Source organism: Canis lupus, chromosome 5, assembly GCF_003254725.2.
Source record: "Canis lupus dingo isolate Sandy chromosome 5, ASM325472v2, whole genome shotgun sequence".
Lineage (NCBI taxonomy): Eukaryota > Metazoa > Chordata > Mammalia > Carnivora > Canidae > Canis > Canis lupus.
Genome location: NC_064247.1, coordinates 58,834,203 through 58,861,448, shown reverse-complemented (window position 1 = coordinate 58,861,448; position 27,246 = coordinate 58,834,203). Strand labels below are relative to the sequence as shown.

At 47.1% G+C, this 27,246-nt stretch overlaps 1 long non-coding RNA gene across 3 annotated transcripts in view; it reads right to left on the bottom strand.

Annotated features, from left to right (window-relative positions):
* Window positions 1-1,683: 1,683 nt before the first annotated feature.
* The window catches only part of LOC112646942 (uncharacterized), a 46,206-nt gene continuing 20,643 nt past the window's right edge, over window positions 1,684-27,246 (bottom strand). The window contains exons 2-11 of one of the 3 annotated variants that reach the window (XR_007410876.1): window positions 24,882-24,961; window positions 24,641-24,767; window positions 22,677-23,641; window positions 15,610-15,761; window positions 15,292-15,452; window positions 11,528-11,691; window positions 4,845-4,990; window positions 4,016-4,185; window positions 2,515-2,617; window positions 1,684-1,824 (exon numbers count right to left, since the gene is read on the bottom strand). This is a non-coding gene — a long non-coding RNA (uncharacterized LOC112646942). Of the gene's footprint in view, window positions 1,825-2,514; window positions 2,618-4,015; window positions 4,186-4,844; window positions 4,991-11,527; window positions 11,692-15,291; window positions 15,453-15,609; window positions 15,762-17,652; window positions 17,782-22,676; window positions 23,642-24,640; window positions 24,768-24,881; window positions 24,962-27,246 lie in introns of those variants that run through there. The other 2 variants (XR_007410875.1, XR_007410877.1) reach the window with 2 other exon arrangements.

The window sequence follows — 27,246 nt, the reverse complement described above, 5'->3', positions numbered from 1 at the left end:
GAACCACTTCAGGATGATGGTTAGGGAAGGCCTGCCCGTGAGTGACATTTTGAAACTTGTCTACAAAACAAGGGAGTGAGCCAAGAACCTTCTAGAGGACAGAGCTGCAGAGGAAGGACCAGAAAAGGCAAAGGCTCAGTGCCTGGACCTTAGGAGGAAATGAAGCAAAGAAGAAGGCAGGGGTGAAGCATGTAGGTCTAGTAGGCTCCCAGGGAGGTTTGGATGTAATTCTGGGGGAATTAGAAACCTCTAGAAGCTGAGGAGTGTCATATGGTCTCCCCTTTAAAAGCAGGGGTCAGATTGCTTTGAGGGGAAGGTGTCCCCAGAGAGGCATGAGCAGCTGGAGGACGACTCGGTAAGGAGTGGGTGCAAGAGGCCAGCTGGGAGGAGATGCCCAGAGCCTTCTGGCACGTTCCTCGGTGTAACACAAACAGGAAGCCTGTGTGGAATCTTGTAACTACAGAGAGCACATTCCCTGGAAGATCACATTCGTGACGGGCAGGCGGGGATCCTGTCAGCCCAGCGCCTGCTGCCAAGCACCGTCCCTCCACCACCTTCAACCTGCTTCAAGCCTGGCTCACAGCGTCCAGAGAGTGTACACCGACATCGCTTTGGGCCACACGGCCTGCTTTGTTGATGTTGTTTCCAATCACAGGCCAACAACATGGAAACAGTTCCCTGTAGAGAGATAAAATATTTTAAAACAGAAGGAACAAAGGAAGGAAAAGCAGACTTGATTAAAAGGGCTCCATCTTCCAAGTTGACGCCGTCTGTAACTCTTTTGTTGTTCATCTTTATGGATACAAAATTATCATCTGAAGGAAGAATGTTAATAAAACTGACATTTCCCCATCAGTCAACTTAATTCACAATATAACATTTTCCCGATCCAATTATGTTTGCCTGATGACTGACATCCAGTTGAACATTGTTGTTCATGTGGAAAAGTGCATTAAAAAGGCCCAGTGATGATTTATCATGCAGAAGGCTGCCTCTTCCAGCAGGGAAGCGTGTCAGCACGAAGGTCTAGCAGGGGAGGCGCGCCTTGCGATGTCCCAGGTGCGCACGAGTCTTGTGTACATGTGAGGCAGTGCACTGTGGAGGAGCAGCAATGTGCAGTCCAGAGAATCCTGCCCCAGGCAGGCCCCCTGCGTGGCTCTGTGTGGATTAGGCAGCAACTCCTGCTCCCCCTTGGGAGTCCTGCTGGGTATAACCTCAGTCCCCCAGAGCATCCATGCTCAGCTCCAGGTCCACATCCTGCAGACCCCCTGTGTCTCAGCTTCCTGGAAGCATGTTGGATTCACAGAAGACTGAGCAAAGCTTGGGGGGCCAGAGGCTGTGTGCAATACCACAGATGCACGGGGAGGGTGTGTTGGCTTCTGGTAATTGCCGGAACGAAGCACCACAGGCCTGGCGGCTTCACCAACAGAAGGCTGTTGTCTCTTGGTGTCGGAGGCTGGACGTCTGAACTCAAGCCGCTGGCAGATTGGCTCCTATCTCCTGCCTCTCTCCAGTGGTTTGCTGGCATCTTCAATGCCCCTGGGCTTCTAGATTCTTTCCCCTGATCCCTAACTCCGTTTTCACATGCTGTTCTCTTTGTGTGCACATCTATATCCAAATTTCCCCATTACATATATTGTTTTATTAAAGAAAAAATTATTCTGACACTTGTTACATCAATAAGGAAGAATTTATTGAAGACTATTGCAGCAGGGTACTTAACCAAGTACAGCAAAGACAGCTGGGGATCTGTAGCCACGAAGCGGAGTGACGGTGTCAGTGGATGGAAGGCCACCAGGAGGGGTCATGAAGGCATCGGGGATTCTTTTTTCAAAAAACAAGATTTTATTCATTTATTCATGAGAGACAGAGAAAGAGGCAGAGACACAGGCAGAGGGAGAAGTAGGCTCCCTGCAGGAGCCTGATATGGGACTCAATCTTGGACCCCGGAATCACACCCCGAGTCAAAGGCAGAGTTCAACCACTGAGCCACCCAGGTGTCCCAGCACTGGGGATTCTTGAGAAATTGATTTAGCAGGATTCTTGCTGGATTGGGTGGGCCAAGGACAGAATGGGGGCCGAGTCGAGGCCTAGTTCAGGGGGTTCAGAGGGACCTAGCTGAAATGCAGTCGAGGAAAGAATCTCTCCCGGAGGACACTAGGCACACCGGATTAGGGCTCATCTCAGTTAACTCATGTTAAATGGGTGACACCTGCAAAGACTCTAATTCCAAATTAGGTCACATTAACAGGTAGCTGGAGATAAGCCCTAGCGTCTTTAGGGGACACACAGTTAACCCATAACAGAAGGCATTCTGCATTCCTTACATTTTTAAGAAAATGTTTTATTTATTTGAGAGAGAGGATAAGAGCATGAGTGGGGGAGAGGGAGAAGCAGGCTCCCTGCTCAGCAGGAGCCTGATGCAGGACTCATCCCAGGGCCCTGAGATCATGACCTGAGCTGAAGGCAGTTGCTCAAGTGATAGAACCACCCAGGTGCCCCCTCACTCCTTACCTTTAAAACAATCCATCTAGGGAGGTTATCAGCAGGTCAGGCTCCCTAGAAACAAAGCCTGAGACAAGCATTGGCCTTGGGCAGGAGTGTGGTCAGGAGAAACCTGAAAGGGAGTGAAGGAGGTGACTCAGGTTGGGTGGATGGGAGCAGGAAGATAGAATGCGGCCCTGGCCTGGTTCAAGGTCCACCTTTGTCCATGCACCCAACAGTGTTGGAGACAGTGTAACCTCTCTGTCATGTGGCTTCCCCTACAGCGGAGGGCAGTTCTCCTGCGGAGGGGGCGGTTGAGAGACCCCCAGAGCCATAATGCAGCCTGGGGGCTAGTCCCTGGCCTGGTAAGGGGGATCCAGCAGGAACTGCAGAGTAGGGGTGCAGCAGGAGAAGTGATGTTCTGGGACTCCTGCCTGCACCAGCTTCGTTACCAGCTGGGAGCTGCAGGGGATCCTTTGCAACCTGCCTGAGAACTAACACTCTCTAATGAAATCAGGCAACGGGGACAAAAACCCTAATTTTATGTCTTGTCTACCCTCCAGCTGCAGCAGCGATGTCCTGAAGAGGTTTCTATGGATCAAGTGCAGTCTCCCTGACAGTGGAAAGAGCAGCAAAAGACAGCCTTGGGTCAGGGCTCTGCTCTCTCAAAATGTTTGCTCGGAATGTCCCCGAGGGACATTGTCACCATCAACTTAAGGTCGGCCACCAGACTTGTTCCAAATTACTTTAAACTGAAAGAAATAAATACTCTTTATTCCCTTGCTGATATTAGATAGAAAGAACTTTGTTTCAAAAGGATTTTTTTTCAAACCCTCCGGGAGTTGTATTGGAAATGGCATAAAAAGACCCTCTCTGTTGGATACTGTAAAAAAAAAAAAAAGTCTGTGGCTTGGGTGCAAGTAGGAGGGTGGGGACGGAGGATCACTAAGAGATGAAAAGATGTTATTAATTTCTTGAAAATCTTTTTTAAAAAGTTTTCCCAGAGCATAAGGCAGAATGACCCCAAATCTTTGGAGGATGAAATTTTTGGCCAACTTAAAAAAATCCTTCACGTATTTGCACGGCTTAGTTTCCATGGGAACCTAAGAAGAACTCTATAATGCCTTGAGAACTTCTATTTTTATATTAACCCTTTATATCACACACAAAGGAAACGTAGATGGGAGGGTGAAGTAGGGAGGGGGCAGTTTAAGGATCCTTGTGTTTCATTTCAAAACCACAGAAGAGCCTGTGTGCTTGGAAAAGAAGCACGCTGACATTTATCTGAAGGCAGAAAGCAAACTGTGTATGTCCGCCCTCTAGAAGCAGAGACTGGGAAAAGGTAATTAATGTGAATATCACTCAATCTGCCTGTTCACATTTGTACTGTGACTGTGGACGCCTGTCGTCGGAGTGGCGTTCCAGGGTGGCACCTGCAAGCCCCCAGCCTGGGGTGTCTGACCCTGGAAGCAGCGTGAGATGTGAGCAAGTGTGCTGTTATCGTGGGTGTGCACTCTGGGGCATCACTGACCTGACGTCCCAGGGCCTGACGTTCAGCATCCTGAGTACACCTGGAGGAGCCTGGAAGCCATCCAACTGTGGACAAAAAATCACCTTTGAGGAAGTGACGTTAGCCTCAGTCTACATGGGGTCCTTGCCTGTTGTACAGATTCCTAGTGTGTTTACATTTGGGCTCCTTTCCTGCGCAAGAAGGAACAGTGGTATGTGATGTCATGTAGCTTCATTTACGTTCCTAAACCGTCCCAATGTTGGGGGAGAAACCACCACCACCACAACAAAAATAGCAACACGGGTGAGTAAATATGAGTGGGTTTTTTCAGGTCACATTTCCCCCCAAAATAAACCTATTTTAAAAATAATATGTGAATCAAACAGCAACAGGAAGCTGATGAAGCTAAATGTGAGCACCTGTTTTTCCTACACAAGAAACTAAAATAAACTCACTGTAATGAAAATCAAGTGCAAAGAAATGATTGCCTAATTAATTGAATGCTTAACTGATTAGCTGTGCTCCGTAAATGTCTCTGATGTCTTTTCCACTGATTGACAGTGTAAAAGAAAGACAGCAGGAGGCATCCCCCTTGACCTGGCCTGCCCAGGAGCCACCTGAAGTGGAATGCCGAGGTTCATTGGTCAAGTGCTTTGCTCTGAAGGAGCAGCTCCCTAGCTCAGCTGCTCAGCACCTTGTGACATGGTGGCCCACACCCCCGGCTCTAGGCTAGCCTTCCTTTGCTCCTTGGAGGAGGATGCACCTGGGTGGGGGCCACCAGGGCAGTTTCAGGGTGAGTTTCTGACAGACTGCTAGATTGCTGGGACCACAGGAGGCACATAGTACGTACCTGCCATGCTGGGCCCTCGTTGCAGCTGTCATTCCAAACATGCTTCGTTGGCATTCTCTCCCCTACTGACTAAGCTCCATGAAGGCAGGGACCAAGCATGTCTGGCTCTCCCCACCATCATTCTACAGTTGGCACCTATTCAGAGACTGGCACATAATAGGAACAGAATAAATATGTGTTGATTAAGGTTAATGTTTAAGGAGAAGGGAGTAATAATTAATATGCGGTTAGTCTTCTATCACTACTGAGATAGATTGCCACAAAACAGTGGTGCGAAACAACACAGATTTATCCTTGACAGTGCTGGAAGTCAGAAGTCTTGCTGGACTAAAGTCAAGGTGCGGGCAGGGTTGCACTCCTTTCTGGAAGCTCTAGAGGAGAATCCGAGTCCCTGTCTTCTCCACCTTCCACAGGTCGCTCACACTTCCTGGCTCACGCCATCTCCCTCTATCTCCAAGGCCAGCAATAGTGAAGCCAGGCTGTCCCACACTATCTAACATCCTCTGATTCCCTTGTCCACTTCCAGGGACGCTTGTAATGATATCAGGCCCCCTTGGGCCCTCCAGGACGACCTCTCAATCTCAAGGCCCGCTCATCTGCAACCTTCACATATTCACAGATACCAAGATTAAAACATAGGCACCTTTGGGAGGGTCCCTATTCACAAATGTGGTAGGTAGACTAAAAAGTCTAGAACTTTTTAGAAGAAAAAAGGAGACCTTATTGAGGTGGTGCTTTGTTCATTTTTCTTGCTGTCCACAGGGTCAAGCAGAGGGGATATATAGTAGGTGTTTGATTAATAAATGTTGTGGGATAGATTCATAACCTACACCCATCTCTTGAGAAATGACCACCTGTTCCACACTGCTATAGCAGAGTCACCAGAATAGAAAGGAAGCATGAACTGGAGCTGCACCTCTATAATTAAATTTTAGACTCCTTGGTGATAGCAACCAAACAGTAATCATATCTAGGTAACATGCAGAGAGCACTTTCAAATCTGCAAAGTGGTTTTGTGAAACCTTATCCCACTGGGCCTTCATCCCCACCCTGCTGGTGTTTATTACTGGTTCTATCTTCGACAAAAAGAAATGCAAGCTCAAAGAAATGGATTAACTGAGTCAAGATCTAATGGCCAATAAATACTGGGGCCTTGTCTTCTTGATCCGCATTGCAAGCACATCCTGTTCCACAACACTGTCTCACTCTGAATGAAGAGGGGATAAAATAGCCGATCTTTGGCCATGTGATATAGACTAAAAAGGCTGACGGTGAGACCGGTTGCATACAGGAATCAGAAAAAGGTCCAGGCAGGCCAGCTATAGGAGTGAGCAATACAAGCAAAGGGGTTTCTGTGCTCTAGAACTCAAAGGCACCCTACACTCTGACCCCAACCTGCCATTTCTGGGTGACTTCCCAGCACTCCATTCAGATACTTCCACCCCAAGTGCTGTCCACTCTCCTGTCTATCCTGAATTCCCAACTTCATACGGCAACAGTCATCCTCTCCAAACCCCCAGTCATGCGGTAGAGCCACATCAGTGTTTGTGGAACCAATCTGAACATAATTTCCCTGGTTTACTCTGCTCACCGCTGACTATGTCCAAGAGGAGAAGGAAGGAGGGAAGAAGAGCAGGGAAGAAAAGAAATTGAGGACAGAACAGATTCTTAATGGTCCATGGGCTCGGCTGTTGGCTTTTCCTGACTGATTAGAATGACTAGTCAACTTCTAAAGAAAAGCCTTTGAGAATCTTCACTTCCCTGTTTTCTTTGTGGCCCCAAATCTTCTTTTTTTCAGGTTTTCTGAAAGCATATTCATAAGGAGCAGCAGGGTATAAAACCCAAGAAATGAAAGTCAAACTGAGTTGCCCTCGCCTAACCTTAGTAATGTCTGAGATGGGGATTTCCAATTACGCACGCTTCCCATCCCTTCCAGCGACACAACCATGCTGTCATTAACTTAGGACAGAAGAATACAAATTCTAACACTCTGGCAGGTATGGATCTTGCACAGGACTCAACCCAGACATTAGGCGTTCAGATGCATTGATTGTGAGTAGTAATGAAGAAAGTGAAGACATATCTCTGCCCTTAAGAAATAATTTAGTTGGGGGAAAAGGGTCCTAGCGACCCATGAAATGAGTAGAGACAATTAACAATGTATCCACCAGTGTGTAATTGTAACACACAGTGCACACAGCAGCATGGCGGGAATAAAGAAAAACAAGAGAATTAGCAGAACTCCCAAGTTATCTGAGGCCAGTCAGTAAAGGTTTCCACTGATCGATTGATTGATGATTGATTGATCAAACATGAGCCCAAAGATGACCTAGTAAATAAGATGGAAAAGATTTCTGCATGCATAGAGCACAAGGAATCACAGAAGTGTCACAAGCATCATGAATGAGAAGAAAGTGGGCACCAGGAGGAGACAAAACAACAGGTGACCTGCCCTGGGACCCCACACATAGCCTGTCACATCATTGCCCTCATGTATTTCTTTCCCAGGGGTTATCTCCATGGTCTCCTTTCTTAAGGTATTTCTCGAATGTCACCACACCCCCACTAGAACACATCTTCACTGAGGCAGGTGCTGCTTTCCCTATGTCCTCTACTGAGACCCTACTTCCAACAAAGTTCCAACACATTGTCCACATTCACAGTTATCCACTGAATAAACAAGTGTGAATTATGAGACGTATCCTAAATGAGAGGTCTTTTCAATCCAGTAGAGACCGTACATAAACAGGAATGAGAAATTTTAAAAGCATTAAGGTATCAATGATCATTGGCTGCTGTGGCTGTTTGGTCCAGCTTTGGCTGATGGCAGCATCCGTGTTTCCTTGTCAATCAGCACTGTCACCTCTGTGTGGTCTCACATCATTCCATTTCTCATGCCGTTTTTTATGGGGGCAGGGTTTATACTACGTTAAAAATGAGATTAACCAACGGAATTTGTAGAAGGAGAAAAGTTTACCACTCACTGCTTCAACACAAATTGTTTTGTATGTTATGGTCCTCGCAATCCCCCTTAGCGCACAGAATAGATGTTCCGTTGTGGCTGAGCAGCTTCTGAGGATGCATGATGGTGGGGCTGCTGTACACTTCTCCCATTTCCTTTTTAAATCATGGGAAGAGTGCACTGAAACAAAACATCCTTTATTGCCTTGTGCCAAGAGCACTGCAGGGAGTATTTACCAAGGGGCTTTAACACAAATATTTTCAGAGATTTCCATGTGGTTGAGATCCCAGACTATTTGCACTTGAGTAGATGGGGCAATTGATCTATAAACTACTGGATTTAATAATTACTTGCAATATCCTGGGTTTTTGAGATTTCATCTCTCTTTCCCTGCAAGATATGGTACCTTCAACAATCAAATCCCTTCTTGGCAACATGTTGGCTGTTAGTTGTGAAAAGTCGGTACGATTCCAAATGCACGGTCACTGACCTTACGAGCTCCAGGACCTCATGAAGGAGATGCACACAGACTCAGCAGAGTCAGAGCCAGAAATACCAAATAGGATGCATTCTGTTGTGGGTCAGCCTAGGAAATGCATACGCTCACTCCTCTCTATTGCCTTGTCATGCACATGCACACATGTCTGTATGTGAACACACATGGACATGTGCCCAAAGAGATGAACTTGGACAAATCCAGGTCTTGATAAGACTACCACCACTAACATAAGCTCCAAATTTTTCAATTGTTTGTCATGTCAGGCAGCAGCTACTAAGTGGAACTGGAGATGAGAATACGTTAATTGTCTTTTCCCAAATAAGTAAGCCTATGTCTGACATAACTTCATTTAACATCCCATTAGGAAAGATGGCACCACCAGCCCATCCAGGGACAGCCTCATTATCTCCCTCTACAGCATGTGCCACACACACAGGCTGTGCTAAGGACCCAGTTTGCATTAGGCTGCTCTGCTGGCTCCGTGCCCTCCTTCTCCTGCAGCATCCTCTCCAAACCCCCCAGATTTGGAGACTGTGCCCCTGGAGGCTTTTGGTGAAGAAATGGACTGCACCCTGGTTCCTTCCAGAACTAGAAGGCTCCCTTTCTGTATCCTCAAAGGAGGAGACTCATAGCCTCTAAAACACCTGAAATTGGAGAAACAGACTGCATCATTCATTCACTGGATGAGCTCCTCCACTGAACCAGGTCTGTGGGGGATGTAGGGCTGGACTTCCAAGCAATTTTGCATCTCAGTTCAAACTTCAATGGTCTCCTTGCTCCAGCACAGCAAAGGCTAATTAAGTATATGTTTTAAGTATTTATCAATGCTCAAATAGAAAATAAAGCTCTCTGTGGACCTGAAACAGAAATGTTGGATGGAAGGAACCAAAGCCGGGGGCATGCCTGGCTCTGGAACCAAGAGTCCATCAGAAGTGGGAGAGTTTGATTCCTGAGGCCCCACATGGTGGGTTTACAAATGAAAAGCCAGGTTTACAAATGAAACCAAGAGCAAATTCATGGAGGCTAGAGAGAGTGGGGGAGCAGAGCAGCCACTTGGCTGATGTGTCATTGACCTATGACCTTCTCTGTGCCCCCAGCATTACCACAGGCTGGGACCTGGGAGCCTCCAATGCAGCTGGTCCAGACAAGGACTCTCAGGAGTAGAGGAAAAACAACTGCAAAACCACTACACAGTATCAGGCGGAAGGTGGAAGTGAGACCCCCATCCTCTCAGTACAATGTTCTGGAGAGCATTTGATGTCACACTAACTGTGACAGCCAAAATACTACAGAGTCAGTGAAGACATTCACCACTGATGGAAGGCAAACATTAGAAAAACCTCAAAACACGACCCTAGAATACCTTTAAGAGCCCCAAAGAGAGAAAGAAAGCAACAATATACAAAAGGGCTACAAGATATTTGGAATCAGATAAATAGGAATTAATAACAGACCTTTTTTTAAAAAAACTCTAATCAAAGGTGCTAGAAGTGAAAAATATAGTCATTGGTATTCTTTAAATCACATTTGGTTACAAACCTGGCAGAGAAAGAGTATGCATGGTGAAGCTCATTCTGAATGAGGTGAAGCTCATTCTGAAAGGGAGATTAAGGCAGGTGGAAGACATGCTAAGGATTATAGAAGAGACACTGAGATTGCAACATGCATGAAGGAGAGAACATGGTGGCAAAGAAACAATATTTGAAGAACGCATAGCTAGAAATGTTCACTATGTGATGAAAAGGTATGAGCTTTCAGTGAATGAGCCACACTGAGAGCTAAGCAGAGTAAATATAAGTAACTCATAATGACACTGTCATGGAACATAAAGGGGAAGGAAAGTATTGAAAGCTACCAAAAAAACACACGTGATCACAAAAGAATGGTAACTAGACAGACAGCAAATGTCTCCTCAACAACAACAGATACCAGAAGATACTGAATAAACAGCCTCCAACGGCTAAGGGTACATCTTATTCTGTGTGCTCTCCGAGGCCGCTGTTCCAGAGTAAGGGCAAAGCCAAGATACTATCAAAATGTGAAGTGAGAAGCAAGCTTTACCACCAGATCATCCAGAGAAAACCACTAAGGAGATACTTCAGCAAGAAGAAAAGTGGAACAAAGGAGGATGGCCTGCTGAAGAAAGCGCTGAACAAAGAAACTGATTAAAAAAAAATATATATATATATATATATTTCAGTGAGGGGTGCCTGGGTGGCTCAGTGGTTGAGCATCTGCCTTCAGCTCAGGGTGTGATCTTGAGGTCCTGGGATTGAGTCTTGCATCGGGCTCCCCTCAGGGAACCTACTTCTCCCTCTGTCTATGTCTCTGCCTCTCTCTGTGTGTCTCTCATGAGTAAATAAAATCTTTAAAAAACTTTTAGGTGACTCTATTTAACCTCTAATGAGAGTTTTTAAATTTGAGAATATTGCATTAAGCTTCCAGACAATAATGTATGGTGGGGGCCACCAGAGAAAGAGAAAAACACAAAAAAATTGGCTTTGTTGGAAGATAAGCAGTTATCAACCTAAAGGTATTAGCTAAGATATATGTAAAAAGAGATAATACCTTCCAAACTAGAGGAGGGGAAGAATATAAGAAAAGCCTCATTGACACAACAAAACTTGGGTAAAGAGAGAAAATAGAAAGCAATTGATCAATACTCACAATAAATGTGACAATCAAAACTACCCACAAAAATGTCAAAGACATCTCACTGGATAATAAAAAAACCCCAGTTACATGGTATTTAAAAGAAGCAGACCAAAAGCTAAATAACAGAGGAATGGTTAAAATGAACAAATGGAAAAATACGTACTAAGATATACAAAAAACATTACCCATAGTTTAAAGAACAAATCACAGTAGAAATAACAAAATATTTAGATCTCATCGACAGAAATGCCACTTGATATCAGAACACATGAGACAGAGCAGTACTTAAAAGTAAATATATAGTTTTTACTAATATTAAAAAATTTATAAAATAAATGAGCTGATCATTCAAGAACCCAATAAAATAAAAGGAGTGTCAACAAAGGAGAAGAAAGATGTAACAGAGAGCATTGAATAGACAGGAAATGACAAAACGCAGAAGACAGACAAAATATAGATGATCTATAAAGCCAAAATCAGGTCTTTGAAAGAAACTATTTAATAGTCAGCCAAGCAGAAGGTCAAAGTGAAAACAGGAGGCACAAATAAATAGAACTTAAAACTTACAGTTTGGGGTGCCTGGGGGCCTCCATCAGTTGAGCATCAACTCTTGGTTTCCACTCAGGTCATGATCTCAGGGTCACGAGATCGAGCCCTATGTCGGGGTCCACACTCAGCAAGGAGTCTGCTAGAGATTCTCTCCTTCTGCCCTTCCCCCTGTTCGCCTCTCTCTCAAATAAATAAATTGATTAATTGAAAAAAAGAGTTTAAAAACAATTAGTAACTATGGATAAACAGCATTAAAATCATAATACTACTGTGAGCGACCTTTTGCCAATATACCTGAACATTTAGGAGAGGTGGGTGGTTCACTATATAAAAATTGAAAAAAAATTACTCATGCGTAGGATCTGGTAGCTTTTATTTTATTTATTTTATTTATTTATTCATGAGAGACACACACAGAGAGAGAGGGGCAGAGACACAGGCAGAGGGAGAAGCAGGCTCCATTCAGGGAGCGCGATGTGGGACTCGATCCTGGGTCTCCAGGATCATGCCCTGGGCTGAAAGCAGACACATAACCGCTGAGCCACCCAGGCTGCCCTGATCTGGTAGCTTTTAAAGGAGAGTTTTACAAAAACTTCCAGGGCGAGCAAATGTGTTTATTACACAAATTGTTCCAGCAAATACATGAAGCAAATAAAATACAAGACTCAATTTTGGACATGAATGTAAGTCTATGGAAATGCTGGGCAAGGGCATTATGATAGAAGAGAATTACAGGCCAGCCTCACAGAGAACATAGCTGCGAAAGTCTTACATAAAATATTTCAAAATTAAATCTCACAAGGTAGTAACAAATGGTACCTTGCAGTCAAGTGGGCTGATTACTCAGGGAAATAAGAGGCAGCTCAGGTAAGAGCCCAGGGCTGTTACTGGGGGATGAGGGGGAAGGGGAGGGTCTGACTCAGCAGGGAAACAGGTGGCCTGGGTCAGGTGGTGCCTCTCACCTCCACCCCACCCTGCAGAATTCAGCATCCAGGGCAAGTATAAAAACAAGGCAAAAGAAAACAACAACAAACTAGAAACCTCCTAGCAAATCCAGAATAGAAGAAACATTCTCTACTTGATTTAAAAAATAAATAAATAATAAATAAATAAATAAATAAATAAATATAAATAAAAATAAAAAAGGAGAAAGAGGGAGGATGGGGAAGAGGAGGAGAAGGAAGAGGAGAGGGAGGAGAGAGTGAGAGGGAGGAAAAGAGAAGAAGGAGAGAAAGGGGAAGAGGGGGAGGAGGAGGAGGAGGAGGGAAGAGGGAAAGAAAATTCTAACCTTGAGTTTCCTGGTGGAACCTCTGTACACCCTAATGCTATCTCCCCCCTAGCTGTTCCTGGTGCCTTCCTGGGGCTGCTGGCCAATGCAATGTATTTGAAAAACAGAACAGAGGTAGGATCAGAAAGGAAGTGGCAAAACTGCCATTGTTTGCAGATGAATAGACTGTCTATGGAGAAATTCCAAGAGATCTCCTGCCAACCTATTAGGTAGAACTAATAAAGGGATTTAGGATGTTTTCTGGATTCAACATCAATATGCAAAAACCCAAAGTAGTTCTGTGTTAGAAAAAGCCCATCAAAAAATGTAGTAGAAAAAAAAATGACCAAAACCACAGATACTTCAAGTTACCTAGGAATGCATAAAATATAAGAAAAGATGAACTGGGAAAGATGTTGATGGGATGTTCCTGAAGGGTCTGAGAGAAGACCTGAGTAGATGAAGCAGGTCACTATGGCCATAGGTAGAAAGAGCAGATCATAAAGAAGTCAGCACTTCCTCCAATTTATAATTTTAATGAATCCCAGTAAAATTCACAAGCCAAAGTTTTGTCATGTGTGATACATAGATTCTTACTAACATTTGTGTGGAAGAACAAAACTCAAAGAATAACCATGACAATCTTGCAGGAAAATAAATGAAACAGTGCCTGCCTGGCCCTACCAGGTATCAAGACTTACCCATGGTAATTGAGAGGCTCTCATGTTTGGACAAACAATAAGATCTAGAGAATAGAATAAAAAGCCCAGGGGCACCTGGATGGCTCAGTGGTTGAGCGTCTACCTTCCGCTCAGGTTGTAATCCCAGGGTCCTGGGATTGAGTCCCACATTGGGCTCCCCTCTGAGAGCCTGCCTTTCCCTCTGCCTATGTCTCTGCCTCTTTCTGTGTCTCTCATGAATAAATAAATAAATCTCTTAAAAAAAAAGGAATAAAAAGCTCAGCAGTATGTATATGCATATGCAATTCTGGCATAAGTTACAAAAGGTGGCTGCTCTACCATCCGTTACTCCATCTCAGAAGACCCAGGTTTTGTCTGGGAACATGACTACTTGGAATTTCCAACTCCTGAAGTCTGGCCGATGGATGAAACCAAAACTCCAGATAGTGGCTTAGAGTACAGGACTCATGCCCTCTACCCTCTTTCCCCACTTTTCTTCCATCATGCTGCTTGGAACCTAAAGGGATGGTGGAGGTTTCATCTAAGACCATGAGGGCAAGGATCATGCCTAGAGATGGAGGAGCTGGGTTCTTGGAATCAGACCTCTAGACCAGCCTGGGAAAGGCTGGCTCAGAACTTATACACCTCCATTTGTTTCAGTCACTTTGCTTGGGGTGTTGCATTTCTTACAGAAGATCTTCACCTTAGCTGAGAGAGGAGGCATTAAAACCCAGTGGGGACACTCAATCAATTGTGCAGGGACAACTGTCTACCCGTAAGAAAGGAAAACACAATTAGGTGCTCCCATCATGGACAGAAATGAACTCCAAATGGAACTGAAAACTAATATGGAAAATAAAATTTGAAGGCAAGTTGAAGAAATTAGACTCCCTTTAGCACAGCAGTGCAGGAGAGTGTGCCTTAAACAGCACCGGAGCAGAAGTCACTCAAGGAAAAGTTAATACATGGAATCTATCAAATTATAACTTCTGTGCAACAGGTGACCACAGACAAAAGACATCAGAATAAAGGAATGCCTTTTAGGAGGCGACACTAGTGATTGTAAGTCGAACTGGTGGTTTTCATCATACGTGAGAAGCTCCTGCAAATCATGAGAAAGTCACCAAGTAGCAAATGATCCAAGGCCTTCCACAGACAAGCCCCACTGGGGGTGCCCAGGGAGCTGATGAACATGTGCCCAAAATCTCAGCTTCACTAGGTATCAGGAGACAGGAGTTAAAACAGTAACGAGGTACCCACCAGATCCCACCCAGGTAAAGCAGAAAGCCTGCTGTGCTGGAGAACAGGAAGGCCGGACCTTAGGTCAGGGTGGGCAGGGAAGTCCTTGGTTGGGACCTGAGAGGTGGAGAGAGCTGGCCGTGTAAGAGTCAGGGATGATCATCAGGCAGGGGGACAGCTGGTGCACAGCCCTCGGTCAGGAGACTCTGGGGTCTCGGAAAGCTCTGTGCGTGAGCCTCCTTGTGAGCAGAGGGCAGAGCAGTGGGAACTGGGACCCCAGGCCTCTGCCCCGTGCAGGAGCTCCAGCGTGGCCTCTCTGACTCTGCAGCCCCGAGACACACCTGGATCCTGTAGACATTCATAGCACGGATGCAAGGGTGCAGTGTGCTGAGCCACTGCCAGCTCCCCAGAGGGCATCTGAACCCCTGCTGGCCCTTCCCACTATTCTCTGTCCTTCCCTCACATGGGGGTGAGCTCCAGGCCTCTTGCTATTCCAGGACGATGGCCAACGCTTCCCCCACCCCTGCTGTTCGGTTCATGCCATCTATCCACCAGCAATTCCCTTCCCACTTGACCTCCTCCTGTTGAAATCCTACCCATTCTCTCAGCTCCTGCTTGGACCCTGTGTGAGTCAGGAAGGCTCCACGAAGCTTATTTCCAGCTCCAGGTGATCTCTTTAGGCCCTGCCCACATGCTGGAGCACAGCTTGCTTCATGTCGTATGTGCAGCACAGAGGCAGCCTCTTGGTAATGGGAGCCTGAGGACCAAAGTCAGACAGTCCAGGGTTCAAGTCCTGACAGTGGGCCTGGCATTCAGCTTCTCCCATCTTCCCGTCCCTCACCTGTCAACGGGAGGAAGTAACACCACCCCCCTCACAGAGTGGAGGCTAACACCCCAAACCAAATGCCATATACCTGTGAGGGGGCAGGGCACTCAGTAATCCCTCAAAAAATGGTTGACTTCTGCCCCTTTGTGGACCGGCAGCGTCCTTTCATTCTGCCTGCTGCTATAAACGGACACAGCCTGTTTTCATCTCCTCGCACACCCACCAGTGATACAATAGTACCTGGTAATTTAAATCAAATACGAAACATTACCAAGATATGCACACATTTGTTGAATGAATGAATGAATGAATGAATGAATGAATGAATGAATGAATAGAAACGAATGAATGAAGAAAGGGAAAGTAGCAGAGCCTGTATCACAAACTAGCAGTCTGAGAGAACCAGCTGGTCTGACATCCCGCCAGCACCGGGACCCTCACTCCCACCTCCAGCTGCGCCCCTGCTCCCGGTGGGCCCACCCCACGCACCCTGGAGCCCCACGCCCCACAGCCACGCCGGTAAGTGACGATAGCACTTGCCCCTGTCAGCTGTTGTCACGTTCAACCCCTTTCTGTGCTCATGCTCCTCACATTTGCCTTGACATTCCGGGCTGGAATCCTCTAGGTGGCCTGACACATGTCTAAAATTCCAGCTTTTGCAGCTAAGGCAGAAATATTGGAGATCACCACATTTCTAACACACCAGTAACATCTTGCTCAGTTATTCCTGGCTCCTCTCTAGGCATTTCAACAAGAGTGCCCGGGTATGGGGGGCCCTGGCAAAGTGGGTGTCTAGTGGTGGAAATGCCAGAATGTCTTTTTGTTTCAGCCCTGGTTGGAATTTTATGTTATTTTTTTTAAGACTTTATTTATTCATGAGAGACACAGAGAGAGGCAGAGCCATAGGCAGAGGGAGAGGCAGGCTCATCCCAGAACCCCTGGATCACGACCTGAGCCGAAGGCAGATGCTCAACTGCTGAGCCACCCAGGCGCCCCTGGTTGGAATTTTAAAATGGCCCAGGTCCCCTTCTTGACCTAAGAGGTTATATGAATGTGCCTGGATGGAAAGATCATCTGGATGTGAGGCTCGCTCCACAGTTGACCACATACCTACACGGGCAGGGAGGCAGAGGTGCAGGTATTACAGAACCATAGCCCTGATTCCCTTATGAGTAGCCTCTGGTGTTTCTCTTTGGGGCTTGGTTTAGGATCTGCGTTTCCTCCCAACGATGCCCACTGGGTTCCCTCCTGCGGCCCTGCTCCTTGTGTGCCCTGCTGGGCAGAAGTAAGAGCTCATTCGGCAGCTCCTTGGGAAGTTGAACTTGTCAGCCCAGACCACAGCCCTGATGAATGAGACACAGCCAGCCGTAAATGCCAGTGCGGGCATGAGTGATGGGCTTGGGACAAGGTCACCTCGATGGCACAAATGTGATGGTCACCACTCTCAGGGATGATGGACGCTGCTTGCAGCACATGGGAAATGAGATCTGGGGAGGGGACTGTGCACCAGAGGCAGCAACAGCATCTGTGCTTTGGGGGATCATTTGGGGCTGACATTGTGTCACAGCTGCTGCTGCCTGCTTTCCCACCAAGAGATTGAAGGTGACTCCTGCAGTATCAACACACAAAATCATTCTAGAAAAGCATTTTGGGAAGTCAGATGCAAAATATTGCTCACATTCCAAATGAACTTTGGTGACCTCACTCAGTATGTCCCAATCCCTATACACCCCCTGTTCTCTGGAGGACCACACTACCCTGCTGCTCCACCGCCCAGCCCTTCTCTGGATGCACAGACAGCCTTCAGACCCTCCAAACCAGCCTCTCATCTGAAGCCTCCTCCGTGGCTCACCCTGTGAATACCCAGCTCCACAGACATTTCTTGCCTCTCCCTCTGGGACCCACCCATGCCTGCTTTGTGGATCCCAGGTGCAAACCGGTTATGGTCTGCGAGGTGTGGGAGAGACCTGGGCTCACGCTGCCACTTGATTCCCCTCTATGCCCAGGGGATAAGAATAATAGCACACAGGGCAGGTGCAGGGGGGCGTTGAGAAGGTGCTGGATATCCTGGCAAGTAGAAAGGAATTAAATTGATAGAGGTAAAAAAAAAATTGATATAGGTAGTTCTCACTGGGCAGAATTTGCTGCTTTCTCCTATTGCTCGCCTCCCCTCTGGTGAAGGAGAAAAGACCATGCGCTTCTGTGCTGGAGGACAATGACGAGCAGAGACAGCAGGCCAGCATCTTACAGAACAGAGAATTTCGCACATTACAAAGTTCTACTTCTGTGTGAGGTGCAGGCTTTGGAATTCCTGAGGTTTACATCTCTGGCTGTACATTGGAGGCACCTGCTTTCAAAGCACAGATGCTGGGATTCCCTCCCCACACCAATGGAATCAGAATCTCTGGGCCTGGGGTCTAGATATTGGATCTTATTAACATTCCGTGATTGATTCTGAGGGTGGCCACTCCCTACAATCATGGGATTCACAAAGCAGGGGTGAGTGATTCTCTAGGCTTCCGAAAGCTGCAGAAACATCATCCCAACTAAACTGACATCCAGACCAGTGACATTGCCACTTGCTACAGCACAAAACAGTCACTGATCCACATCCCATCATGCTAAAGGAAGCCTTCTGGCTCACTCTAAAAGCATTCAGAGACGCCAGTGTCTGGGGTGAGCCCGAACCAGCCCACCCTCTCCACATTTCCAAAAGACCCCACCCCTTCTTCATTTGAATTGTCTTTGTTAACGAGGGTTATTTGTTTAAAGGCAAAGAATCTCATCTGATCATCACATGTGGCAATATCTTAGACCTTTATGGCTCTTTGGGGATATAATTTGTGTGTCATTTCGCTTTTTATTGCTTTTTATTGGCTGTGGGACTCTTGAAAAGAAAATAAGGACTATTTATCATGCATAGGGGAAATCTGCCACAGAACATAGTGGATAGCTGTCACCCAAGGGAAAGGCAGCAGGGGGGACACTGCTGGAAATTCGGGGGACATGGTGGAAATAAGTCACTGGGAGAAAATAGGGAAGGGCAAGCATATGAGGATATCTGGGCATTGCCCAATCCAGGGTGGCAGAGCCCAGCACACATCAACCTAACATGTCTCTCCAGTTAGCAAACACCCATGGAGGACTCTTAGATATTCACAAAGGCCTCCCTGATCAGTCCTCCCCGACTGTGTTCAAAGGAGAGCTCCAGACCAACTGAAGACTCCCATTCTCTACCCACTGGATGCACTCAGGAAACTGGGGGTCTTTGAAACTGACCAGACAGCAGCTCTGCTCATGAGGGTGGTGAGGACACAGATAGGCTAGAGCAGAGACGTCTGGTTGACCCAGGCTTTTGTCGTATGAGGCGGTGTGTGTAGTCTTGTTCTCTAAGTTAGACCACCCACAAGGAGCCCAGAGTCTGGAGGGCAGGTATAAGCAGGTTTCCAGGCCATACCACAATACACACTGTGGAAAGATTATGAAGAAGGGAATTTAACTTTTTTTTCTAATTGTAGTAAAATGCATGTAACCTATAATATGTCATCTTAATCATTTTTAAGTAAATGGTTCATGTAAATCCATTCACACTGTTGTGCACCCACCCATCAACACCATCCATCTCCAGAACTTTTCCATCCTCCCAAATTGAACTTCTGTCCCTATTAAACTCCAATCCCCACCTGTATTGGCCCTCCATGCCCACCATCTACTTTCATCTCTATGATTTTGACTACTCTAGATAGAAGAACGGAAATGTTTTTAATAAACATGTTATTTTAGAACAGCTTTAGATTTACAGAAAAAATGTAAAAATGATTCAGAGAGTTCCCATATACCCCACAGCTGGTTTCTCCAGTTATTGTTAGTATCGTACTTTAGTGTGCAAGTAATGAACCCACATTGATACATTTTTGTCAACTAAAGTATATACTTTATTTGAATTTCCTTGCCAAACATCCATTCTCTGTCTCAGGATCCCATCCAGGACCCCACATGACTTTTAGGCATCACATCTCCTTAGGCTTCTCTTGGCTGTGACGGTTGCTCAGACTTCACTTGTTTTTGACGATCTTGACAGTTTTTAGGAGTCCTGCATGGTATTTTGTGGAGCATTCCTCTACCGGGATTTGTCTGATGTTTTTCTCATGATTAGTTTGGGGTTATGGTTTTGGAAGGAAGACCCCAGAGGCAAAGTGCCTTTCTCATCACATCAACCTACAAGCAACATGATTTATACCTGATGATGTCAACCTCAAAACCTGGCTTAGGCATGTTCATCAGCCTTCTCTACTGTAAAGTTCCTCTTTTGTCCCTGTCTCCACACTGTCTTCTTTGGAAGAAAGTCACTATGTGCAGTCACACTTCAAGAGTGGGAAGTTGGGATCCCTGGGTGGCGCAGCGGTTTGGCGCCTGCCTTTGGCCCAGGGCGCGATCCTGGAGATCCGGGATCAAATCCCACATCAGGCTCCCGGTGCATGGAGCCTGCTTCTCTCTCTGCCTCTCTCTCTCTCTCTCTCTCTGTGACTATCATAAATGAATAAAAAATTAAAAAAAAAAGAGTGGGAAGTTATGCTCCCCCTTTTTGAGGAGGGATTTTTAATTCTCCTTTTTCTCATTATTAGAGTCTTGCATTGCAGGAGATTTTCATTTCCCATTAACACTATGCAAACACTAAACTCTGGACAAAATTTCAAAGTGAAAGAAAGGTCAATCTAAGACCCAGAATCTTAGACAGTATACAACACCCCCAAGAACCAGAACCATCGGATGGGTCCCTGGTGCTGGGACCAGAGCTGATCTCCATCACTGGGTACAATGTCCCTGTAAGGTGGTCATTCCTGATGCCATGCTCCAGCCATGCATGGATGCTTCAAGGACAGGATGCCCACCATGGGGTGGGAAAGAAGATTCCACCCTACCACACTGTTGGCATCCTACTTTATATTTACCTCTTGCACTAAAATCTTGGCTCCCTAGCCAAGCTATATAATCCTCAACAGAAAGGAAAGGAAGAGAGAGCTTATCCTGCCACTGCCAACTGTACCGTTTGCAACCTTACATCTCTGAGATGCCCCAATAGAGTATCAGCAATAGGTGACAAAGTCCATACACGCTTGGCCAATGGTCAGTCACTTGAACTATGGAAGATCTAGCTTATTATACCAGAAAATTCAGTGATTACATTTTGATTTTAGGTCACACCAACTTCTACCATCTTCTAGTCCACCTTCTCCTCAAGCAGGGCTCCCTTCTCCCAAAGAGGAGCCCAATGGGCTCCTACAGCAAGAAGCAAGAGGACCTAAGGATCCTTGCCAGGATGAGGCGACAAATAAGCACAAGAGAAAAAAGCTCACTACCAGTGTTGGGCAGGAGTCTGTTGTGAAGAGTCTATAAGGGATTGAGCTTCAATGAAGATTCAGAGGGTAAGGGGAATGAAGAAGAAAGAAGGGATAAACATGGTGACCTGTGTCCGATGAGTATCTTATCCAGGCCCAGCTGGGCTGAACATTTTCATAAGTCAGTTGCTCAACCCTTCCCACAACTGTGAAGGGGCTACCAGACGCAGGTTCTTCCAAGGCCCTCCGGCTAATGTTTTTCAAACCTCTTCTCCTATGTAAGGCCCATCTCACCATATCCACCAGGATCCCACTCTTCTTCATATAGAGAAGACAGAACAAGTTGTCACTTGTACAGAGGAACCTGAATAAGCCCAGGGCACAGCAGAAGGGGCTGCCTGGTGCTAGCATCACAGAGATGTGCTCTGAGGGTGGCTACCAGATGACATCTGCTCTTTCCCTAGATAGACTTGTCCATGACGAAGGTGGAAGTATTCTGACTGTAGTGCAAGGCTCTAGCCCCCCCGGTGCTGTCAATTCTAGGTCCAGCTAGGTCATGGGGAACCCACGGTCTAGGATATTAGAATTCAGAATGAATGTGGTGATGGGAAGGCTGGTGGGGCTCAGCAGGAGGAATGGCCCCAAAGAAGGTCACAGCCTGATGTCCTTTTGCATTAGGCTCAAGAGCAGAGACATTGAACTCCCTGGATCAGAGGAAGGGTTATGTTGGGGAAAAGAGTGCCCTGAAATGTCTGATGGCATATGGGGGTTGAAAGCTCTGTCTACCCCGATATAGATGCACTGTCTGGCATGTATCATCAATGGCTGACCCACCAGGAGTGCCTGTGCGCCATCCTCTATGCTTTCCATCTCATGGTGGCTGGTTAGCAAGCTGCTAGAACAGAACATGGGCAGGAAGTGTTTCCCTTAAATGTTTTTTTCCTTCAAAGATATTTGTAGTTCCTAAGCAAACTCACAAGAGAAGCCCCTCCTTCCTCCATGAAGCCCCCCAAAAAGGTAGAATAAAAAAGTTAGCATCGCTCTCAAAAGATTTTACCCTATTTGATTAAGTGTCACTGTTATCAGGGGAAACTTGAAGCTTCCTAGAATGTCTGACTTTTGTCATGTATATGACAAATGTACATGAGCTAGTTCTACAATTCCATCAACAGGTTGTAAGGGCCCGGATATGCTAGCCCTCCACCCGAGGGCTGGCTGGCACACAGGGCACAAACATGGTTACACCATCCTTGACACTCTCCAGACTCCTTAGCTGGACCCGCCTGCTCCCAGACCCTAAGTGGAAAGTGGTAAAAGTCAATGTGCAAATAAATGCAAGCCAAAGAGATACACTGGAATTTTTGACTTGCCAAAGATCTCTGAATTGAATCCCAGAGTTCTCTAGTGGACTGTTCTCCAGGGCAGTAGCCATCAGGCACCTGCCGCTGATCAAATAGTATAAATTAATTAACACTAAATAGGATTAGAAAGTGAAATTCTCAGCTGCAGTGGCCACCTTCCCAATGCTTGTAGCCACGTGTGGCTGGTGGCTACCATGTTGGGCAGCAGAGCAAGTTCCATCCCACAGTGCTGTCCTGGAACACCAAGGGTGTGCTCAGAGGGTGCTATGGACTTAGCAGTGGAATCTCATAAATCTGCCCAGGGGCAGCACTCCAGAGGCAGGCTGGGGCTTTCGCCAACTCCTCAAAGGCATTCACGACCCAAAGAAGACCAAGGAACCCATAGATCAGGCTTTCATAGAGTGTGATTGCAGGTAGGCAGGAAGGGGCTTCTTCCCTCAGCTGCAGACACCTACCTGTTCATCCCCAGTTGCTAAGCCAAATTCTGGCCTTTAGTGCTGTGTTCTCTTGCCCAGAAGAGCAAATCAGGCTTTGAAAGTCTTGCCTCCTGGTGAAGATATCAGATGCTGACAAAGGCCCCAAGGGCCCCGAGTGGCTGCTTCAGGAGTCCTGCACGAATGATGCTCTTTCCTGCCACACCTGGAGCAGAGGGCACAGAGTATCTTTAGGTCCCAGAGGCCCTCCTGGAGAAAGGCGGCCCAGGAACAGGAGCACCGGCCCTCCTTCTGCAGGACGAGTGCTTGCCTGTTCTCCCCTCTACTAGGAGAGAGCTCTGGAAGCCGAGGAAAGAGGAGACGGCTTATGAAGCTTTGGAGGGCCCTCTGCACACGATCCTGCCCAGAGCACATACTGCAACCAAGCTGAACTTAAGGTCATGTGTGAGGAGTTGACATTTGATGTCCTTAACTAAGGAGGCGTGAGGACGAGAAAAGGCACATTTGGCTAACATTTCCACGCCGGAGCCCTCAGGATGACTGTCCGTGGGAACGGTCCTCCTTTCTCAGTCCCAGAGGCTGGTGGGGCGGGGGACGGTCCCCAGCGTTCCTGCACACTGAGGGCGTGGAGGGTGACTGCCAACTACAGAAATGGAAACACACCGGGTCCTCGTTCCAGTCCGGGCAGCACAACGCCTGCATCATTGATTTATTTAGTCATCTTTTCAATGGTTGCCAATAACAACCTGCTTCTGTAAAAATAAGACTTAAAAAAGGCACATAAGACATTCCAAAATGCTTGCCCAGAACAGTCTGAGCTGCTCAGTAATCCCCCCTCCACCCCGAGAATGCATTCGTTGAGCACCCACCTCCGCCAAGGCAGACGTTGGAGGGCTTCAGTGCTTCGGGGCCGCTGCTCCAGCCCTGGGCTCAGGAGGGCACCCAGCCAGAGGACCGTGCTCCCCTTTCCCAGAACTGAGTGTCACCTATAATTGCCGAAGAATTCATAGGTCAGGTCTGGTCCTGACTAATAACTCCACCTGTAATTGAGAGGCTCATCCCATCTTAACTGAGATGTTCGCATTATCAAGTAGTTTGTTTAAATTGTGAATGACAAATAACAGATCACATGGACTCATTTGCTCTTCCCTGGGGCTTATCTGCTGGCTATTTTGGGGTCCCACGGTCTCAGAAGTTATTAATTTAATGCTGCTTACTCCTCAGCGTGTAAGCTGAAAGCCTGGAGTTGTACAACATTTTACATACTTAATAAATGTTGTGATTGATTTCATGTTTTTCAATCAATGTCACAGAACTGGGACTTGCAGCACTGGGGAACATTTGGCACAGGAAGAGTCCTGTGGAAAGTTTGTGTTTGGACAAGGGGACAGGAGGGGAGACAAGGCTTTTCTGGACACCCCCCCCCTTGGGGGTAGGGGGGGAACCACAGACCCCAAAATCAAAGCTGTCCACAACTCTCTTTCGGCGGGAGCTTTCAGTACCTGTCATTCATGTCCTCTGCTTTTAAAAGGAAGAAAAGGGAACATTTAGAAACAGAGCAAAATTCTGACCCACACCAAAAATATCTGTATCAGATCCGTATTCATGACTCAGTTGGTGTGAAAAGAAGGCATCTTTGTTATCACAACTCAGTCATATGAGCACAGTCACCAAAATAGGATGTTTGGCAACCAGTCAAGTGTAATCAGTCTCTGCACAGAAATCGAATCAAGAACTGGGGAGCCCAAGCTGCTGAGCTGGCCGAGACACTCCGCCAGCTTCCTCCTGCTCCAGCCCAGCTCCAGGTTTTCGGAGGATAGAACCTGAGATTTTGTTGGAAGTGGACCAACAGATCCAGCAGTTTTCCCATAACTGCTTCTGAGTCCCCTGGGGCAGGCACTGGAGAGACCACGTCCCATGGAGACATGGGGGTTTGGGTGATTGCTGGGCTACAGCAAAACTGCTTCTCGTCTTGTGCTTCTTACCTTGTGAACTTCGTCCAACTTCTATTTACATCTTCAAGTGTCCATCCCATCCAAATTTCAGCACGTACAGATTTCCTGTGTTAACTAGCCAAGAAAGTTGAAGACTCCAAAGAGTATTGAGGGGGTCCTAGCATGGGGGAAGGAACCGATGAACCACAAAATTGATAAGAACTATTTCCCCAACTTCTAACTCCTTCCTGGTCCCCTGGCCCCCTCCTGCCACATTAGGCCCTGCACTTACCAGCTCTGGCTCCTTGCTGAGAAAGGAAATGAAGACTCAGACCTCCTGCTTGTCTTCTCTGACCATGCTTCTTATGGTCCCTGAACACAGGGAGTGAGCTGTGGGGTGAGCTGTGGCCACATAGGCTCCAGGGAGCATGGTCCACATTCACCCAGTACACTCACCCCAAATGGTAGCTTTCCAGAGTGCCAGGAACAGTGAGCTTAAAAATCAGAGCTCCAACTTTGCTTGGGTTGTTTTGTTGTTGTTGTTTTTAGAAGATTTTATTTATTTATTTGAGAGAGAGAGAGAGAAATAGAGCAGGGGGAGAGGGAGGAGAGGGAGAAGTAGGTTCCCCACTGAGCAGGAAGCCCGACTTGGGCTCCATCCCAGGACCCTGGGATCATGACCTGAGCTGAAGGCAGATGCTTCACCATCTGAGCCACCCAGGCCCCTCTGGGTTGTTTTTAAAAGTAAAAAATCCGGGTGTGGTTTTTGTGCTCAGCCTTCATGGACAGTTTCTATATAAACTATAGTTTATTGGGCAGCTGTGGTGGCTCAGCGGTTTAGCGCCGCCTTCAGTCCTGGGCGTGATCCTGGAGACCCGGGATAGAGTCCCACGTCAGGCTCCCTGCATGGGGCCTGTTTCTCTCTCTGCCCATGTCTCTCTCTCTCTCTCTAATAAATAAATAAACTCGAAAAATAAATAAATAAAATCTTTAAAAATAAATAAATAAATAAACAAACAAACTATAGCTTATTTAAGGAAATTAAGAAGGTTGACAGTTTGAGAGGAACAGAAAAGAGAGGACAGAGTGGTGAGACCGGGAGACGGGAGGTAACAGAGGGTTCCTGGGGTCTAGGAATTAACATGTGTTTATATATCTCCTTTTTAAAAAAGATTTCATTTTTTTACATTTATTTAACAGAGAGAGAGAGAGAGAGAGAGCACAAGTAGCCAGAGCGATGTGGGTCTCCATCCCAGGACTCTGGGATCATGACCTGAGCCGAAGGCCAGGTCCAGGTGCCACCAGGTGCCCCAGGGTTTGTGTATCTCCTTACAATCCCCCTTGCAAGCCTCCCCTATGCCTCCCCACCACTCCCTCTGCTCCGCGGTGCATCCATCCAGGGCCCACCTGCCTGCACACAGATGACCCCAGTCCTCTTGCTCCAGCATCTACCACCCCCTGAGCCCCATGTCCCATCCCCAAGCTCTGGGCTGGGCTCTGGGCTGGGGCCTCCTCGGGATAGTCAGGCAGCTCTCTGCATGTAGGTGCATCTGCCTTGCCACACACCTGGCCGCCTCCCACCTGCCGAATCAGGAGCCCACCCACACGAGGGGGCGGCTCCTGGCTCCAGTCCTGCCTGAACACCTTGGGCAGGCCATGTGTCCTCAGGGAGACTTGGCTTCTGCATCACCCCCACCGGGGGGATTCGTGACGACTATAATTAGAATTCTTTATCTAAGCACTCCTTATCTACAGCATCTCTGGCTCACATAGGCACTCGGTAATACACCTGTATGGTTATCATTGTGAATTACTCTACTGAGTCACCGGGGCTGAGAGCTCTGGAGAGTTCCTTCTCTGCTCCCCTTTATATTTCACATCTGGCCTGTGCTCAAGAACAGGTCTTGGTCTGCCTCTGAAGTGGCCTGTGGGTCTGTCCCCTTCATCTGTTCTCAGGGTTGATTTGTTTCCCTAACCTGTGGGCTGTGCAGGTGCAGGAGCGCCCCCTTCCCCGGGCCCCAGCCACAGCACCCCACCCCAGCCCGCTAGTCAGGAATTCCTAAGGCAAAGCTCTGGGACTCTCATAGTCACACTTGTGGGTGGGCTCTGTAGGCTCACATGTCAGCTCTTTGGAGTAAACTGACAAATGTAAAGCCCCTGCCAGCTGCCCTTAGAAAGTGCTCAGTGAGTCCTGGCCGCACCTGTTCCTTACAGCTGGAGGGGCAGCTGCACACATGCAGAGGTCTTGCTGCCTGCACCATCCACACTGCCATCTCCCACCTCCTAGGGTGTTGCCACCTGCTAAAACCTGCCCCATGCCAAGCCCCTACCATTGCCGTAAAACCGTCCCAAATATGCCTAGTTAGAGATTTCTAAAGCATACGCTCCACATCCCAACTACAAACTGTTGCTCCTGGGATTTGTCTGTGCCTTCAGGAAGCTGTGCTCACCCCTACCACCACCACCACCCCACTACCTGCCACTTCCCTCACAGTCTCTGGACTCAGGAACTGCATAGCCAGGCTCAGCAAGCCTGGCCAAACAGCTAAGTCGGAGTGACCTCCACCTGGTCCCCTCTGCTCCTTGACCTTGAGATTGGTGCCCACTTTCCACTCTCTCTGTCCTCTAGATGCAGTTTCTGGGAGGATGCAACACAC